The sequence below is a fragment of the Jaculus jaculus genome, chromosome 19, assembly GCF_020740685.1.
Source record: "Jaculus jaculus isolate mJacJac1 chromosome 19, mJacJac1.mat.Y.cur, whole genome shotgun sequence".
Classification (NCBI taxonomy): domain Eukaryota; kingdom Metazoa; phylum Chordata; class Mammalia; order Rodentia; family Dipodidae; genus Jaculus; species Jaculus jaculus.
The window spans coordinates 60,737,776-60,758,942 of NC_059120.1; the positions used below are offsets into that span (position 1 = coordinate 60,737,776).

Here is a 21,167-nt window from a genome sequence, read left to right on the forward strand (position 1 = left end):
GCATCCTTCTGCTTCTTACCTGAAATATGAAAATCCAGGCACTGCTGGGGTAGGTGTTTACTCTTGTTTCTTGTCACTTCTCTGGTTCTCAGTGTTACAGTGTCAGTCCAATATAGGTGTCTGCTGCTCATCAGCGAGCTCCCACCTCTTGACTTCTTCCTGAGAGGAGCCCCCCACACAGAGGTGTCAAGGTAGAATTCATGCTGATGTTCTGAAAGAGAAGAGAAATGGGTCACCAGCTGCTGATGTCTACTCGGAAGTAGCGATGTAACAATGGACTGGGGTCTTCGGCCCAGACCCAAAGCAAATGTAGTCAGCCTCCTCCTGCCATTTTGTATCAATGGACCAAACCCCACAGCCACAACTAATAGTGACTAGAGAGCAGTTGTCAATTTTCATCCATTTGTAACGTAAGGTTCTCCAGTAGGTCTCCTGATGCCAAAGCCATTTCCATGGAGATACTGCACTGGGTTTAATTAACGGTTGATTGTGGAAAATGGAGGCCCAGTTCTGAGCAATTGGGCATTTGTGATTTGCCACCATTTTTAGCCATTCTCATATGCAGCAATTTTAGAAAATTTGATTAATTTTAATCTAATCTTCTCAATTTGTTATACTAGTAAAGCTATAAAAAAACAGTAAAGCTGATAATTCATGATCATAGGCACATGGTAAGACATTCTCATTTAGCTTAAATCTACTTTTGTACTTACACTTGTGGCCTAGGTCCTTGTCAGGCTGAGAGTGTATTGGGCAATGGCTGTGTGTGGGTGTGTGGACATAGTATGTATCATATAAGGATACGCGTGGCAGAGGAACAGGCCCCATGCACATGTGAGCAGAGCCAGAGGAGGATGTCAGACGTCCTTCTCCAGCCACCTTGTTTCCCTGAGACAGGTCTCTCATGGAACCTGGACCTCATGCTGGTTTCCTGTGAGACTGACCAGTCAGCAAGCCCTGCGTCTGCTCCTCTGCCCCCAGGACTGGGGTTATAGGCATGCATGGCCACAACCAGCTTTTTGTGTGGATGCTGGGGATCACATTCAGACCCTAATGCCTGTGCATCAAGTGCTCGTGCCTACTGATCCGTCTCGCCAGCCTCTAACTGACTTTTATGGTGATGGTCACGGCCACAGTAAACTGAAAGGAGGCCTGTTCCACCACGATAAATCTGGGTTCACTTTCTTGTCTCTTAGTTTATCACACAAATTAATCTAGGGTGTCATTGTATGTAGGAAACACTAAATATGCACTGGATAATGGGAAAATGGTTATAGGCAGAGAAATAAATGCCTCATTAAATTAAAAAAAAAAACCCATCATTCATTTTCTAATCACCAACATTTCTGGCTTCCACATTCTCTTTGGCTAAGCTAGTCAGTCATGTGATTTCAACATCAGTTTGCATGACTATGTCAGTGGATGAAGGCTTGGTGCACAGTAAGAACTAACGATCCTGGGGACAAAAGGGTTACTGAGAACAAAAAAATGATGACTATTACAAAGAAAGAAAGTAGACATTATTATATTCAAATATGGAAATTTTTCACTATTATTATTATGCCCAGCTTATACTCTTACTAATAATTTTGTTTATTTTGCCCCGAGGCTCATCTAATAACACTTTCTAAAGCTTCAGAGGAGAGTAGGCAAACGCACTAGTGCTGAAAAGACATTAGCGTTTCTCAGGTTCTGATTTTCAAACAGTGGGCATATGTGACCCAGCTCTGGAAAATCATGGAGAAAAAAGGATTCAAACATCTTATGTATTTCCTCATCTAAAAAAAATGCATTGTCACCTTTTCTGAACTGGGCTTTGTGAGCTGAAAATGTCAGCGATGACCATGTTTAGGCTAAAGCGAGCCAAGACAGAAGCAGCAGAGCTATGTGACACATTCAAATGATACTTTGAATTCTGGGTCCAGCTGTACCTGAAGCCATTGCATTGCTGGTCTTTCCAGCTGTGTTAGTCAATAGATTTGTGTTTTGCTAATAACAGTTTGAGTTGAGTTATCTGTTATTTATAAGCCCAAGAATTCTAAATGATGACATCTTAGCTCATGTCCTATAGATTCGAAGTGACTTACAAGATGTGCTCTTGTAAGTCAAGCATAAATGTTTTAGATGAATGCATTAAGGAATTAGAGCAAGGGTGACAGTAAGGTAAGTTCAGAAACAATCATAGCAGAAGCCAATCTACATTTTCATTTACTAAATTTGGGCTAAGAAGCTAATTAATGAGAAAACAGAAATAACTAGAAGCCATGTTCACATATATAAACCATACCAGGGATGTGATTTCCAAATAAAAGTATTGGCCATATTAAAGAAATTCTAGGGCTGGAGAGATGGCTTAACAGTTAAGGCATTTGCTTGCAAAGCCTAAGGACTCAGGTTCCATTCTCCAGGACCCACATAAGCCAGATGCACAAGGTGGCTCATGCATCTGAGAGTTTGTTTACAGTGGCTGGAGACCCTAGCATGCCTATTCTCTCTCTCTCTCTGTCTCTGTCAAGTTAATTTAAAAAATTAAATTAAAAAAAGAAATTCTAAGCAATTGTTAGACCCTTGAGCAAAATGGAATGTCTAAGCAGCAATGACATCATAACATATCTCAAAACATCAGATTTATAATCTAAATGAAAAAATGTGGATTTATGTATATAATTTTATCCACTCAGATTTCTGGATTATACAATTGCCACTCAAGGTCAAGATGGTGCAGATCTTTCCAAGTAGAATTTGCAGATTGCAATGTCTTTAGGATTTCAGGGTTTGGGGAGACAAAAAGAGGTCATAGGAATTTGTTGTGCTTTCTTTGCCAAACATCCAAGAACATTTGTATATATATCTTCCAATAGATCCAAAAGTGTGGCTGCAGTTACCATGACATTTTTTATTCAATTATAGTTTTCTTAATCCAAGCCACATTCAAAATAATTTGATGTCATTGTGCCACCCAATTCATTGTTTTCTTATTAAGAGTTCCTTCTAAAAAGATTTATGACCAGTATTCCTCCACATCATTGCCTTTTCTTTCCTTGAATGGCCAGAATTTCAGATGTATATCTCTTCCTGGCTGTGTATATCCAGTTACTTTCTTAGGACTTGTTAATGTTTTTTCCTATAGCCTCAATAGCATTATCACACATCCTTCTCTCCTCATAATCTGTCTTATTTGACACTAAGATAATTTTAGTAAGTATTCATAAGATGATGGGCTGGAAAGATGGTTTTGTGGTTAAGGTGTTTGCCTACAAAGCCAAAGGACCCAGGCTGGATTCCTCAGGACCCATGCAAACCAGACGCACAGGAGGCGCATGTCTGGAGTTCATTTGCAGTGGCTGGAGGGCCTTGCATGCCCATTCTCTCCCTCTCTTTCTCATAAATAAATAAAGAAAATAAAGTATTCCTAAAATCTGTCTCCCAGACTATCAACTGACGTATGACACTGACCTCAGTGCTCTCTTCACAGGGCCAAATAATTTGGATGAAGACCACTTAGAGGATCCATTTTCTGAAGTAGTTTCTGAGCATACATGATCGTTCTAAAGTAAATCAATAGCTGAGGTGAACAAACTCCATGTCCAGTGCAACAAATTCAGCCAGAATGCTTCTACCTGTAGATGGCCAACCCCTGTTTCATCCCTCTCCATTCTTTTTCTTTTCTAGGTGGGGTTTCACTCTAGCACAAGCTGACACTATATATCGTCTCAGGGTGGCCTCAACCTCATGGTGGGCCTCCTACCTCTGCCTCCTAAGTGCTGCGATTAAAGGTGTGTGCCACCATGCCCGGCTTCATTCCTCTCCATTCTTCAGGAGTGGAATTAACATTACCCAGGAAATCCTAGCAGGTGGGTGTGGTGGTTTGAATCAGATGCCACCCATAAGTCATATGCTCCAAATACTTGGTTCCCAGCTGGTGGCAATTTGGGAGGTGGAGTCTTGCTGGAGAAGGACCTGGAGGTTCATTAGCCCAGTCTGTCATTGTTAATGTGGCTCACTCTCCTGCTGCTGTTTCCCACCTGCTGCAGCTGAGGTGATGTCCAGCCTCTGCTCATGCCATGCTTTCATTGTAAATGGAGAAAGCTATCTCCTTCCCACCAGCTGCTTTTTGTTGGGGGCTCAACCCCAGCAATGAGAAGGTGGCTGCAGCGGGGGCAGAAGCAGAAGGAGTTTCTCAGCTAACCGTCCTCTTTAATCATGACCATATTTTCTCCTGAAAGGTAAGATGCTGCAAGTGAACACCTAACAAACCAAAAGTTAACTTCAAACCAAGACAGCTCCAAATTCACACAAAAATCAAGCCTGTCAACATCTTTTTTAAAATTTATTTATTTGACAGAGAAAGGGTGGGGAGGGAGAATGGGTGTGCCAGGGCCTCCAGCCACTGCAAATGAACTCCAGATGCATGCACCCCCTTGTGCATCTGGCTAATGTGGGTCCTGAGGAATTGAACCTGGGTCCTTTTGCTTTGCAGACAAACACTATAACCGCTAAGCAATCCCCTCAGCCCAACATCTTTGCCCAACTACAAATTCATCACAAGTCCTGGATACTGAATATGGAGCTGTGGGACTTAGTGTTGGTTTGGCTGGGCTTCCGCCTTGCTTTGGTCCCATCTTTCCTTGCTATGCCCCAATTCTTCCCTTTTGGAATAAAAGCACTTTCCCTTTCTTTCCCTTTATATGTTGGAAGTATGCAACCTATATTTTGATTTGACAGAGTTCACAGTTAAGAGACTGACTTGTCTCAAATGAGACTTTAGGACAATGTGGGACTGGCAAAGTCTATGGGGACTTTTGAGTTGCACTGCATGCATTTTGCAACAGAAGATGGCCATGAATCTGTGGGGACATCTTGTATTTAAATCACCACATTCCATTTATGTCCTCCTCTCACTTCTAAGCAACTAAAATCATAACATACCCCATACCACCCTGTTTATCCACCAACAATAATTAAGTCACAGGGATGATTGTTAATTTGCTACTATGACATCCACAGGTGTATCCACCAGCTTGGATCACCAATGCTGTTACTGTCCCACTGAGAGTAACCCTGAGGCCATGCCAGGCACTTAGAGCTCCCAGGCTGAGGACATAACTTCGGAGCTGTGATTAGCCTCTCGACCTATGTCCAGGTACTTGGCATCTTGCCTAAAGAAGTGAAGAAAGGGGCTGGAGAGATGGCTTAGTGGTTAAGTGCTTGCCTGTGAAGCCTAAGGACCCCGGTTCGAGGCTTGGTTCCCCAGGTCCCACGTTAGCCAGATGCACAAGGGGGCACACGTGTCTGGAGTTCGTTTGCAGAGGCTGGAAGCTCTGGCGCGTCCATTCTCTCTCTCTTCCTCTATCACTCTCAAATAAATAAATAAAAAATTAAAAAAATATTTTAAAAAAAAGAAGTGAAGAAAGGCACACACAGGTCGTCATGCAGAAGGTCGCTTGAAGAGCAAATGGATAACAAAGGTTTGGATGCACTGCCAAAGGGGCAGCTGATCACTCGAGTGGACATTTCCCAAGAGACCCATGAAGTGGTCTGGGCTTCTCTTTATAGGATGTCTAAGGGAGGATGGACCAGTTGCTAGGGTTGTATTCTGGGTGGTCCTGTGGTTTGATTGGCAAGCTTGGGTTATGCAGCATTTGCTCTACTGTGCATGTTCCTTCCCATGATGCACTTACTGCTGATCACATGTACACCCAGTTACACATAGATATAAGTTAATAAATAAGGGTTTCTACCTAAAAGTTTATCCAGAGGACACAAGTTGCCATACTGGGTGAGCATCCCAAACCAGTCCTGGCTGGATGGCTCCCTATGGTTCCAATCCTACATCTATCTGAAAACATATTTGAATAGGTAGTGATCTTTAATAATCCTCACAAAGCGAGGGGAAGAAAATGAGCTCATTGTTTTGAGAGGAGCATAAGTGATTCTGGTACAGGTGGGGGTCCCAGTTTGTTAACAGATGGCTAGATGCGCTGTGTAGGACAAGAGCATGTTTACTACTCAAGTCAGCCAGAGTCCCATGTGGCTAAAATATTCCCTGTGCTTGCCTGCCTCAGAACTACATGCATCAGAATAGAAATAATGAAACAAACAAAAAATCAAAGCAATGAAATAACCCAAGATGCGAAAATCCCAGTGCAGCAATGTAAGAAACACAACAAATCAAAGCAAAATAATTCCTCCAAAGCTTACACACCCCACAGTAATAACTTCTAGCAAGGGTGAATTAGATGAAATTCCAGACTATTAAAAAAATGATTATAAGTATGTTCAAAGAGATAAAAGAAATCAAAGAAGAAGACTGAAGGAATCCCAAGAGAACACAGAAAATCTTCTAAATGAAATAAGGAGGTTAGCATAAGATATGAGTAATGGGGCTGGAGGGATGGCTTAGCCTTTAAGGCATTTGCCTGCAAAGCCAAAGGACCCAAGTTCAATTCCTCAGGACCCACATTAGCCAGATGCACAAGGGGGCGCATGTGTCTGGAGTTTGTTTGCAGTGGCCCTGACGTGCCCATTCTTTCTCTCTCTCCCCCTCTTTCTCTGTTAAATAAAAATAAAATCTTTAAGAAAATTATATTTATTTTAAAAAGATATGAGTAACGAAATGTAAATATTGAAGAAAAAATAATCTAAAATTCTAGAAATGAGGATGCAGCAGAAACACGGCAGTGGCCACCGTGGCGGGGCTGTGGTAGCGTGAGGGGCCTGGGGCCTGGGACCTGGGGCCTGGCCAAGTCATAGGTCAGCTCTGGCCTCCTCCCTCGGCCGCGGTGGGCCTCGGAGCCCGTGGAGGGAGCATTGGCAGCCAACGTCCCCATTATGAAGAAAAATTATGAGACAATGTGGGAGTAGACATTGCCAGTGCCCTGGGTCTGCTGAATGAAATACAAGAAGTTACTTTTTGTAAGGTGGGCAGAGGCCGACTTCGCAGGTCACATGTGAAAATCGCTGATACTGCTTTAGTCATTGTCTCTGCCTAGCAATGAGGAGACTGGAAGACGTCAACAGAGAAGTGAACAGCGTTCCTCATGCCATACCTGGCCTATCGAGTCAGAATCAACTTGCTAGTGGCTTTATCTTTAGGTCTTTATGTAAGATGGGAAAAAACAGCAACTTCTTTAATTCTGGTAGTTTTTTATTCTTGGTCTCCTTCTTTTTGGAATGGCCAGCATAGTCAACTATTATTTTTCCATGGAAGCAGCAAGCTTAAGCCTCTGCAGTCTTTGGTTCGGATTTTTGCTTGGTCTTCTGTGCTTTCTTGACAATTCCTCCTTTAGAAATGATGTGAAAGGAGAATCAACCAAGTACTTGCTTGTGGCTTCCGTGGTGCTGAGGACACGGTGCCCGTGGTGGAGAGGATCTCCGGGTGCCTGCATCATTGACCCACGTTACTGACCACAGTGGAGTCCCTGCAGCTTGTTGGGTTTGCCGTTGCCAGCACAGCTGTGTTGGCAGAGAAGTCTCTGAGTGTTGTCTTACTTGTTGTGGCATTGGCCATGCTGATTATTGACCTGGGGGTGAAGTCGGTTTTAGCGCTTCCACACTTAGTAATTTTTGCAGTATTGTTATTTTTTTTTTTTTCATTAGAAACTACAAAAAAATCCAGTTGCTTTTGCACGTGTTTTTTTTTTATTTGCCTGATAATTGATCGTTTCTTTGACATTTATTTTAGTGGACTTTCAGTAGCTGAAAGGTGGGAGCCTTTCTTGTACCGTGGAAGAATTTGCAGCAGACTTGTTGTCCTTTTTGCTGGAATGATTGAGCTGACGTTTTTCGTTTTGTCAGCAGAGACCCTCATCTCTAGTATTTTGTAATACCAGGCTTTTCCATTTTTGGAATTTTCTGGATGATTTGCCATATTATTTTTTATTTTAACTCTTTGGGGATTCCATACCAAATTAAATGACTGCCATAAAGTATGTTTAACCCACAGGATAGATAACAATATTCTAGATAGAATGATGACATCCAAAGGGATGAGCCATTTCAGAGCAATTAGGTGTTTTTAGTCTTCTTTCAACAGCAATTTTGGGAGCAGTTTACTGGCAGCCAACAAACGGAATCTTCTTGAGCATGTTTCTGATTGTTTTGACATCGGAGTCCACGACTCATGGGCTCTTCCCTGAATTGGGTAATTGCTTAGGAGGTCCAGCTATTGGATATGCTGTGGTCCTTCCCACCAACTTTTGCAGTCCTGATGGTCAGCCAACACTGCTCCTACCAGAACATGCACAGGAGTTGAATTTGAGGTCTACAGGCATGCTCAATGCTATCCAAAGATTTTTCATGTATCATATGATTGAGACCTATGGATGTGACTGTTCTACACGTGGACTGTCTTTAGATACTCTGCATTCCAAATTGAAAGCTTTCCTGGAACTTTAGACCGTGGATGGACCTAGACATGATCCATCTGTTTTGTATTACAGCGGGCACACACATGGCTCAGGAGAGTGGGCTCTAGCAGGTGGAGATATATTACGGCTTGACAAACTTCTAGAATCGCGGAGAGAAAAGATTGTTCCTTCTGTTCCAGTGTTATTATTATAGTAGACTGTGAGAATTCAGTGGCCTGGGTAGAAGAGTGAAAGATTAATGACCGGTATATTGCAGTCCAGGGAGCAGAGCTTGCAAAGACAGTGACTGCTGAAAAAGCCGACCCACCACAGCTAGGTGACTTTACAAAAGATTGGGTCAAATACAACTGCAACTCCAGCAATAGCATCTGTTGCACTGACAAGGAAGGGCCGCGCTGTGAAAGCAGTGTATGGTGTGTCAAAACCGTGGAATGTCTACACTCTGCACTTGACAACAGGAAGTGACGTGGCCAAGCACTGGATGTTATACTTTCCTCAGATTACATATCCACCTGTACGTTTGGCAAACTGGTTATGTGGTCTGAACATTTTTTGGATCTGCAAATCTTGTTTGAGGTACTTGAAAAGATTAAAAAATGAGTTGGTTTCTTCCTACTGTGCTGGACACAGGACAAGGTTTTAAACTTGTTAAATCTTCATTTGGACACTTTAGGGGTGTTATTGAGAGTTCATGTTACCATTTATCACTCACTTGCCATTTTTTGGTATGCTGTATCTTTTGTAGAAAATATCTTGCTTACTTTTGTAGCTGCTCTCACTGTGTCTTTTCTCAGGTAATTATGGGATAGAAAAGATAATTGGGGATAAGCATTATTTTATACTAAAAGTATATAAGGAGTCATAAATGCTGACTGCAAATGTATAACAGATGTTAAAACTAGCAATATACTTTCAGGATGTTTGCATTCGCCCCTGAGTAGAAAGAAGGAAGCATTGTCTATGCTCTGCAATGGCCAATGAATAATCACTAATGCCTTATTTTCCAGGCATACACTAGAGAACTAGGCAAATTTGTTTACCTTTTTTTTTTTTTTTTTCAAGTTAGGGTCTCAGTCTAGCCCAGGCTGACCTGGAATTCACCATGGAGTCTCAGAGTGGCCTCGAACTCATGGCAATCCTCCTACCTCTACCTCCTGAGTGCTGGGATTAAAGGCATGAGCCACCACGCCCACCTTTGTTTACCATTTTAAGAAAACTACCAATTCACTTAATGAAAGATTCTTTTTTTGTGAATAATAAGGCTTGACTCCAAGACCATTTGCAAAAGTATAAACTCTTAGAAAAGGAAGAAGTCTGCTCATAATGAATGAAAAATTCCCTTCTCTCTCTCACATTCAAATGTCTTGGTTGAGATCTGTGCCCGGTATAGCAGAGAAGCCCCAGCTGCATCTTAGATGTTCCCATGAGAGGTTAGAACCTACAAACTGCTCCTCCACACATTGGTGAGGACCTCTGTAAAAGATGATAACTTTAAGAGTCTTTCTCAGGGTAACAATGTAGTATTTCCAGTCACACATCCTTTCCTAGTAAATTGCTTTTCTTTTCAATAAGATATTTAGCAAGTTTTTATTGACCAATTCAGTCTAAGTTTCAGAAAACACTTTGATCTCTGTGGAGTTAATATTCTGCCATGAAAAATATTTTTCAAGTCTCTAATTGAGATAACATTTTTTTCTATTAAAGGTCAAAGGATAGGAAAGAGACCATTTTTTTTCTTGTATACCTGTGTTGTATTATGTAAAGTATTCATCTGGTAATTTTAGGTAAGCAAAATGGCATGGTTGTAATTTTTAAATCTTTTTTATTTGTTTTTGGTTTTTCGAGGTAGCCCACGCTGAGCTGGAATTCACTATGTCTCAGGGTGGCCTCAAACTCATGGCGATCCCCTACCTCTACCTCCAGAGTGCTGGGATTAAAGGCATGTGCCACCACGTCCAGCAATTTTTAAATCTTAAGTCTGTACTTTCTCAGAATAAATTAGGCACTCATCAGAGCATTTTCCAAGCATTAATTCATTTCTTATTTCCTTCCGATTCTCCTTACATTCTAAGTTATCATTTTTGAAAGCCAATAGGGACATATGATTGAATTTGGAGCTAAACCTAATCTTTGTTGTGCACATGATGTGATTTCATGCCATTGAGGCCATCTGTCCAGCCTCAGAGAGGAGAGGGCGCTGCCACTGTTTCCTACTGTCGGCTCAGTGCTGAGCTCTCGTTCGGAAGGAGCCGCGGCGTCAGGGAACCTGTGCACCACTATCTGCACAGCCCGTCACAGCCCGGCTGCTTCCATGTGTCAAACATGGGTTTCCTAATGCTTTCAAAAAGTTTTGTTAAAAATTAATTTTTCACTGAATGTGCAATTAACAGCAACTGAATATTTTAGTATATTAAAAGTAGAAGACATTCTAAATGACTGTGTTTTAGAGTTCATGTCTGGTGGCAGACTGTTTTGAAATTTTCCATTTGGTTGTTTATATTGACATCATTCAAGGGAAATAGTACAATGTTTCATGATTGTTTTGTTAGAAAATCTATGTACTGAAAATTAGTTTATAGCTTCTTAAAGCAGTTAATGTTCAATAAAATCTTCTTTTACATTTCTCAGTTAATAGTTGCCAAATCAGCTTAAGTAAAGTATCTGTTTTCACTCTCAAAAAGCCATTGTATTCTTTATGAAGTGTTAAATTAGTACTAAAATTATGTTTAAAAGATAGCAGATAATTTTACAGACATAAGGGGTATGTGTGTGTGTATTTGTGCAAAAATAATCAAAAAAATGTCTTTGGGTTAAAAAATGTAACTTGAGACAATTAAAAATTATAGACCATCAAAAATAATGTAAAATACTCTAAATGAAAAATACAATAAGTCAAATTTTAAAAACTCTATACAAAATCTCATCATTAGGATGGGTCAAGTAGAGGCCAAAATATATAAGCTTGAAGACAATGTTGGAACTTTCCAACAAGGTGAAATAATTAATAAGAAGGTATAAGTGGGGATTCCCAGTCATTTGGGACATTATGGATAGATCAAAGCTAAGAATTCTCATCATAGAAGGGGAAAATTTTGAGTCTAAAGGCAAAGTAAATATTTTCAACAAAAATCAATGAAGAAAATTTCATAAAATTAGGGAAATAGATGCCAATACAGATACAGTAGGCATTTTTTATTTGTTCATTTTTTTGGCATTTTCAAGTATAATTTGTTTTTGTTGATTCCTGTTCCTCCTCCCCTCTTTGTCCCTCAATTCCCAGTTCCCCTTCTACCCTTCCCTTTTTCTGTTTACACGCCTTTTTCTCTTCCCTCTCCCCTCTTCCAGCTCATCTCTTTATATTTGCTTTTGGTCATGGTTCCATCCATATATATGTGTTTTCAGATGTAGGTATATATAGACATTGTAAGCTAAGACCTGCATATCAGAAAGATCATGGGGTTTTGTTCTTTCTGAGTTTGAGTCACTTCACTTAATATGATTCTTTCCAGATTCATCCATTTTCCTGCAAATTTCGTCATTTCATTTTTCTGTACTGTTGAATAGAATTCCATTGTGTGGGGGCTGGAAGGATGGCTTAGTAGCTAAAGGAACTTGCTTTCAAAGCCTAACAGCGCAGGTTTAATTTGCCAGTACCCACATAAAACCAGATGCAGAAAGTGGTGCTTGTGTCTTGAATTTGTTTGTGGAGGCAGGAGGTCTTGGCACACCCATTCACATTCCCTCTCTCCTCTTTCAAATACTTAAATACTTTAAAAGTTCCATGTGTATATGTACCCCATTTTCATTGTCCATCCATCTGTCAATGGGCACCTAGGCCATTTCTAATTCTTAGCTATTGTAAATAAAGCTGCAATAAACATAGATATGCAAGTGCCTGTAGTAGAGTGTGGAGTTCTTAGGGTATATGACCAGGAGTGGTATAACTGTGGTATAGGAGGTCTATTTCTAAATTTTTGAGAACATTCCATACTGTTCTCCATAATGGTTGTGCTAGTTTTTGCTCCCACCAGCTGTGGATGAGGGTTCCTCTTTCCTGGGGTCCTTGTATTCTCTCTCACCTGTATTTGCTGGCTATTTGCTTGATAACCATTCTGACTGTGGTAAGATGATATCTCAAAGTTGTTTTGATTTGAATTTCCTTGGTGGCTAGGGATGTTGAATTTTTTTAGAGTATTTATTGGCCATTTGTGTATCTTCTTTTGTGAATAGTCTGTTCGTTTCTTTAGCCCATTTGGTGATTGGGAGACTGATTTTAATTTTTAATTTTTGTGTTTCTTTGTAAACTCTGGTTAGTAGCCCCTGTCTGAAGTATAGGTAACAATGGCTTTCTCCCATTCTCAGAGGCTCTCTGTTCTCTTTGCTGATTTTTTTTTTTTCTGTGCAGAAACTTTGTAATTTCATATCATCCTATTTGTTGATTCTTGGGCCTATTCCCTGTGCAATTATGGGAGTCCTGTTCAGATCATCCTTGACAATGCTTATATACTGGAGAGTGCTCCCTATTTTTTCCTCTAACATTTTCTGTATTTCTGGTTTTAGATTGAAATCTTTGCATAAGGAGAGGAATATGGATCTAATTTTATTGTCCTTTGGTTTTTGCCAGCACCACTTGCTAAATAAACTGTCTTTTTTCCACAGAATATTTTTGGCTTCTTTTTTGAAGATTAAATGGTCAAAGCAGTGTGATCAATTTCTGGATCCATTCTGTCCCATTGTCCATCCATTTTCTATATGTCTATTTCGGTGCCAGTGCCAGGCTGTCTTTGTACTATTGCAAATTGAGTATTGTCAAACCTCCTGCTGTGTCCTTCTCTTAAGGATAGCTGTGGCTATTCATGATCTTTGGTGGTTCCATATGAATTCCTAGATTATTTTTTTCTAGTTCTATGAGGAGCATCATTGAAGTTTTTTTTAATTTTTTGTTTATTTTTACTTATTTGAGAGTGACAGAGAGAGAGAGAAAGAGGGAGATAGAGAGAATGGGCGCACCAGGGCCTCTAGCCACTGCAAGCCGAATACCAGATGCGTACGCCCCTTTGTGCATCTGGCTAACGTGGGTCCTGGAGAATCGAGCCTCGAACCAGGGTCCTCAGGCTTCACAGGCAAGCACTTAACCGCTAAGCCATCTCTCCAGCCCATCATTGGAGTTTTGATGCAAGTTGCATTAAATATGTAGATTACTTCTGGTAGAATAGCAAATTTTCACAATGTAAATTTTGCCAATCCAGAAACATGGAAGGTCTTTCCATCATGTAAGGTCCTCTTTGATTATTTTTTTCAGTGTTTTAAAGTTTTAATTGTAGAGAGCTTTTACATTTATGGTTAGATTTATTCCTAGACACTCAATTTTCTAATGGCTGTGGCTTTGTGATATATGGCCATTATTACTTTGAGCTATGTTCCATCTATTCTGATTTTCTGCTGGACTTTCATCATGAAGATAGCTTAGGCTTTGTTCAATGCCTTTTCTGCATGATGTGATTTTTTATCCTTAAGTTTATTTATGTGGTATGCTTCATTTATTGACTTATGTATGTTGAACCAACCTTGCATCCCTGGTGTCCCTCTTTGTCAAGATGCATAATCTTCTTAATGTGTTCTTGCAGTTAGCTTTCATGCATGTTGTTGAAGCCTCAAATATGGCCAGCCAGGCCAAATGAGCCAATGGGTACAATAGTGGCACATCTAAAAAAAAAATAGTGGCACATCTGTTGTGGGGGAAACCATCTGTTCTCTAATTGGACTGGAGGCCTGCTCTATAGGAGGGAATACGTCCCTGATACCGAAGACCTACAACAGGGGTAGTCATGAGCCCCAGGGATGTAACATCTGCTGTTGTCTGGCTAAATATATATACAATGCCTACCAAACTTCCCAGTAAGCACTTCTCTTAATGTTCATACCCATATATTAATGCTGCTCTCACTTTTGGTTAGAGAGCCTTCTCTTTTCAGATGGCAGTGACCACTGGGATGACTCAGAAGGCATCATGGTGCTGAGAAGAAGTGACAGGAGTGCTCAGCACTGCAAGATCTCTATCACACCTTCCATGGCTCAGGGTCCATTGTGGGAGAGGTGGCAGAAAGAAGAGCAAAGGAAGGGTAGGACTCCTTGCAACGAGCTCCTCCAGACACAGAATGGCCTGAATATCCATGACCTCACAGTGCCTGACACTACCTACACAAGACCATCATTATAGGAGGAAAAGATCACGACATCAAAATAAAAGAAAGAACTGATTGAGAGGGGGAGGAGATATGATGGAGAGTGGAATTTCCAAGGGGAAAGTGCGGGGAGGGAGGAAATTACCATGGGATATTGTTTACAATTATGTAAGTTGTCAATAAAAACTAAAATTTAAAAAATGTTGCTAAGCAGCTTTGCATCTATGTTCATCGGGGAAATCAGTCTGTAGTTTTCTCTTTTACTTGTACTTTTACTCGGTTTAGGAATGAGAAAAATGCTGGCTTTGTAGAATACACTTAAAAATGTTCCTTTCCTTTCTATATTGTGGAATACTTTGAGAAAAGTTGTGTTAGGTTATCTTTAAAAGTTTGGTAGAACTCCACTATGAATCCATCTGGTACTGAGCTTTTCTTTGTGGAGAAACTTTTAATTACAGGCTTAATCTCAGTGTGTATAATGGATCTGTTTAAGGTATTGATCTCATCCACTTTTAACTTTGGGAGGTTATATGTGCTTAGAAATGCATCCATTTCTGCTAGATCTTCCAGCATTTTGGAATATATTTTCAAGACATTTTCTGATGGTGTTTTTGGATTTCTGGGATCTATTGCAATAACTCCATTTTGTCTCTAATTTTGCTCATTTGGGTTTTCCCCCTCCTTTTTGTTAGTTTGTTTATGGGTTTATCAGTATTATATATGTTCTTGGGGAACCAACTCTTTGATAACTTCTGTATGGAATTCTTTTAATGTCTATTTCATTGATTTATGCCTTAATTTGTATTATTCCTTGCCAGGTACTTGGTTTGGGATTGTGTTGTTCATCCTCAGCCTTGAGGGTGGACTGTATGGTTGTTTTTTGAGAGCTCTCTAAATTCTTGATATGCGTGCTTAGAGCTATGAATTTTCCTCTTAGGACTGCCTTGGTTGCCGTCTAGAGGAGCTAGTAGGTCGTATTATCATTTTCATTTGTTGCTTAGAATTGTTTAAGTTCCTCCTTGATTTCTTCAATAACCCAGGGTACATCCCAAAGTGTGTTATTCAGTCTCTAAGAATTTATATCATGCCTGGATTCTCTCTTTTTGTTAGTTTCTACTTCTGTTCCACTGTGATCTAATAGGAAGCAAGGGATTACCTCGATTTTTTTTTTTTTTTATTTGTCAAGGTTTGTTTTCTGGCCCATTATGTGATAAATTTTGGAAAAGGTTCCATGAGCCATTGAAAATAAAGTGTGTCCCCTGTCTTTTGGATGGAATATTCTTTCTTTGTTCTATGTATTTAGTGTTTGGACTATAATGTGTCATGGGAAACTTCTCTTCTGGCCCTGTTATTTGGCCCTGTATGCCTCTTGAACCTGGATGGGCACCTCTTTCCCTAAATGTGACTGATGTAGAAAATTCCATATTATTTAACATGCAAATATAATTGCATAAAACATAAAGGTAAACTTGTAGAAACTTTTTTAATTTAATAAAATAAACTTTAAATTTCATAACAAATATATGTAATGTTGAAATGAAAGGAATCTTCCAATTGATGTTAGGACTAAGATGACAATGAATTCTATTTCTACTTCTGTTAAGTATTGTGCTTGAGTCAGGTCCATCCCTACTCCACCCATCTGTCTCTCAGAGTCCTTAGCCCAGCTGCACACCGTCACAACCAGGCTGCCAGTGGTAAGGTAGTGAGATCCAGATTTACCAGATCCAGCCTTACTCCACCCACATTTCTCTCTGGTCCATAGACGAGTGAGTCTGGCACGAGTTCCCAATTTCCAGGTCATCTCCGGCTTTGCTCACGTGGCTCTCAGCGCCCCTAGCCCAGCCTCCTCCCACCAGTGCCTCTGATACAGGGCTGGGAGATTCCAGCTCTCCTCATCTGCAGTACTCTGCTAGCACGTCTCTTTCTGAGTCTCTGGACCAGCAGCACCCGAGGCGAGTTCCCAGTGCCCCAGCTCCTCCCCTATTTCACCCACTTTTCTTCTCCAGATGCCTGGAGGAGCTGCACGTGTAAGCTAATTCCCAGTGGACCACTGTCCGCCTCAAGCCCCATCTGTGCCCACATGTCCCACCCACCAGCTTGGGGATCCAAGCCCCTACAAGTGAGTTCACCATCTCAGGTCCGTTTTCCCTGGTCCTAGCCCACCTATCCACGTGTGTCCCCCTCCCCACTCACCCTGGAGGTCCACTTTCAAGTATATGGAACGTGTAGATTTGTTTGTCTAAGCTATAAAGTCTTTCTCTGTATCTGAAGAACTTTTTAAAAAATATTTTATCTATTTGAGAGAGACAGAAAGAGAGAGGAGAGAGGAAAGAGAGAATGGGTGCACCAGGGCTTCCAGCCACTGCAAATGAACTCCAGATGCATGCGCTACCTTGTGCATATAGCTTACGTGGGTCCTGGAGAATTAAACCTGGGTCATTTGGCTTTGCAAGCAAGTGCCTTAACTGCCAAGTCATCTCTCCAGACCTCTGAAGCATGGCTTCATGGCTCTTTATGCTCCTTCTTGTATTATTTTTCAAATTTAAATTTAAATGTTACTTGGTACAAGAAGTCTTTCTTAATTTCTTCAGCATCCATTAGATTCTGGCACTGCATACAGCCAAAGTATCTCATCTAATTGTTTATTATCCTGCAGTCCACTCGTGTCTTCCTTTGTCTGATACTTGTTTTGCCTCTCTGCCTTCATCACTTTCACTGTCCTGGTGAGTGATGGTACATGCTAAATAATATGTACTATATAAATGTGTGGAAGTATGAAATGTTCAGGATTGAGAGTACAAGCTCTTTCATCAACATCTAATTAAGTAAATATGAAATATGGTACTGCCAATCTGGAAGAAAAAAGCATTCAATTTAAATCTACATGTTCATTCGACTTCTACCAATTTACCTTTTTTTTTTTTTTTCCGAGGCAGGGTCTCACTCTAGCCCAGGCTGACCTGGAATTCACTATGTAATCTCAGCGTGGCCTCAAACTCACAGTGATCCACCTATCTCTGCCTCCCTAGTGCTGGGATTAAAGGCATGTGCCACCATGCCTGGCAATTCACCTTTTATTATCTTTTTTTTTTTTTTTTTTTGGTTTTTTGAGGTACAGTTTCACTCTAGCCCAGGCTGACCGGAAATTCACTGTGTAGTCTCAGGGTGGCCTCGAACTCACAGCAATCCTCCTACCTCTTCCTCCCAAGTGCTCATTTGTTAATTTAAAGGAGTTTTTATGGTATAATAGATTCCAAGAATTACTTTTCACTAATATTTCCATTGTGGTCATCCCAAAGTATAATTCAGCACTGAATTATGCCAACCTCTGGAAAGAGTGGCAAGCCACCCAGGACTCAGAATCTAGGACAAGTTTATGAACCTTTCCCAATCTCTAGGAAACAGACAGAGAAGTATGCATGCCATGTGCATATGAGAGGGAGTACATTTTATAGGTGTGTACACACATGTGTCCTTTCTCAGTCTCTAGGAAACAGAGAAGTATGTGTACCATGTGCTTATGAGAGGGAGTACACCTAGAGGTGTGTATACACATGTGTACATATCCATACCCGCATGTGTATGTGGTAAATCAACGGAGTGGTGGAACAGTGGTGTTCTGGGAATCTTGAGGCCACACAGGAGGGAGCTGAAAGTCACCTACCATCCTCTTCTGCTCAGATTTTCCTACAAAAAAGAGACATGCCTAGAGCTCCCAGCCTCCTCCCACCAATGGGTGCTGTCAACTTTATCCCAACTAATGAAGAAACAAAGTAGTCTAGAATAAATGTATATACTCCCATTTGGCCATTGTAGTAAAGAGGTGCTCAGAAGGTGTTTCACACGCTGCATTCTTCCAAATTAGCAACATAACTTTATCCTGTGGACACTTGTTGCCAAGCCATTGGATGCAACCTGTAAAACAAAAACAAAAACAAAAACAAAAAGAACTCCAGAGCTTGGTGTGGTAGTGCATGCCTTTTATCTCAGCACTCAGGAAGCTAAAGTAGGAGGATCACTATATGGTTGAGTCCAGACTGGGCTATAGAGCGAGTTCTAAGTCAACCTGGACTACAGAGACCTTGCTTCAAAAAAAAGAGAGAACTCCAGATATTAAAAATATGCACAACATCAAAAATCTTTGTGTTACTTTATACCACTGGGTCTTGTGTCCCTGGAGGTTATAATAGTGACCAAACTATCTGTACAGTTAAGGATTGATTTTTTTATTATTGTTGCTGAAGCTGCAAAAAAAATCTATTCATACCCTGTGAGCTTGCTATCTTCTCTGTTTCTACTTAAAATATAATCAAGATACAGTGCTGTAAAAAATGCACAAAGCAAATTCAACTAAACCTATTTCTTTTTGACCATTTTATATTACTGACAACTTCCATAATTATAGACGATACACCATGATAATTCCCTCCCCCTCACTTAAACCTATTTATTTTTTACAAGTTTTCTCTATTCTTCCTTCTTCTCTCTATATTATACATTCTACTCTAATCTTTTGGTCTCTCAACCTCACAAATCAATGTTATTTCTTAAAATTTGCCAAATGCACACTATGATCTGGAACAATGTGCAGTATATTCTAATATATTTCCTCATTTCATCATTGTATCAGTCCTATTTAATCATTCTCAATTTAGGAATAAAGTTACCGGTTTGCATTTATACAGAAAGTATGTAAAAAATTCATAGTTTATATATTCTAAGCTAGAATTATACTACATGTTTCTCAAATAAAATATGAGATAAAACTTATATTGGTATCATAATTCCATTATTTTATTGAAAAATACCTTCAACAAGCCTACAGCTTATTCAGGCAAATGTATAGATGCACTTAACATGGGCTCCTGCATGTTGGCCACTTCTTACGACAGCTGTGTCTGCAGTCCTAGCGCTTCTACAGTGAGGTGGGAGGCAGGGTCAGGACAATCCCCAGCTCATGGGGCCACTAGCCCCGTGTATGCACGGGCAAACAAGAGATGCTCCTTCAAACGAGCTGGAAGTGGGAGACAAGGACTGACACCTGCGGTTGTTCTCTGACCACCACGTGTCCACTGTGCATCTCCCTCACCTGCGCTCACATGCATGAACACACACAGGCACAGGTAAAAAAGGATCAAACTCAGGGCTGGAGAGGCAACTTAGCTGTGAAGGTGTTTGCCTACAAAGCCTAAGGACCCAGGTTTGATTCCCCAGTACCCACAGAAGCCAAATACACATAGTGGTACACGCATCTGGAGTTTGTTTGCAGTGGCTGAAAGCCCTGGCATGCCCATTCTCTGTCTCCATCTGCCTCTCTTTCTCTCTCTCAAGTAAATAAATAAAAATTTTTTTTCTTTTTTTTTTAAATTATTTATTTATTTATTTGAGAGTGACAGACACAGAGAGAAAGACAGATAGAGGCAGAGAGAGAGAATGGGCGCGCCAGGGCTTCCAGCCTCTGCAAACAAACTCCAGACGCGTGCGCCCCCTTGTGCATCTGGCTAACATGGGACCTGGGGAACCGAGCCTCGAACCGGGGTCCTTAGGCTTCACAGGCAAGCGCTTAACCGCTACGCCATCTCTCCAGCCCAATAAATAAAAATTTTAAAAAGTTTTTTTCTTAAATAAATTTTTATTAACATTTTCCATGATTATAAAATATATCCCATGGTAATTCCCTCCCTCCCCACCCCCACACTTTCCCATTTTTAAAATGACAATTCTTTCAGGTAAAAATAAGCAGGCACACCCTTCTCATTATTGTGCAAATTTGTTGTCATCTTTAATAAATGATAAAATTTTATGCATACCAAAGAACTATTTTAAAATAAATTTCTTTATGATTTATTATCTATAAATGTTTGACTTACAGTTGTATCACATATACCTATATAACCAGGATTGCATAAAACTTTCTGAAGTGAGAGGGGGTCACAAATAGAAAATGTTTCAAAAACACTCTCACATGTGACACAAAGAGAGAAGGGTCTTCCTTCTTTCCTGCATGTTGAGCAGTATTTCAGACGGGCACATGGCAGCGAGTGCATCATAAGCGCAGGTTTCTGACATGGTCAGTTAACTTTTACATTGTGCCTAACATTGTCCAATCCTACTTTGTGGGAGGATGAAAGGAAAGAGATAGGGAACATTTTTATTGCCTCTTAACAGATAAGTATGAAACTACTTCACATATTATCTGTTTAGTTCTTACAATGGACCATGAGCAGGTATCGAAGTCCTCATGTGACATAAGAAATAACAGACAATATGAGTGTTTAACCCTAGTTCAAGCCACTTAGCTAGAAAATTATTTGGATCAAGGTTCAAACCTAACTTTTGGTGTCTCATAAGTCGTAGGTCATACTTAACCTCAGATGTAAGTAGAAGAATTGAGAGACTTAGTCAACATTTGTCACAATTTCTTTCAGGTTAGTACAGGTGTATCAGTCTCTGTGGCTCAAAAGGACAATGTGGGGTTTACAGTGTTAATCTTAGACAAGAGGATGATGCCAGTCTTTGAAAGTTTTCATGTTCACATGGCAATGTGAACAATGTATAATATGTACCCTGAATAAAAGCTAGAGAGGAAATAACTAATAAAAAGGATCAA

General features: G+C 40.4%; 1 pseudogene; it reads left to right on the forward strand.

Annotated features, from left to right (window-relative positions):
- Window positions 1–6,130: 6,130 nt before the first annotated feature.
- On the forward strand, window positions 6,131–21,105 carry LOC101593550 (annotated as a pseudogene).
- Window positions 21,106–21,167: the final 62 nt, after the last annotated feature.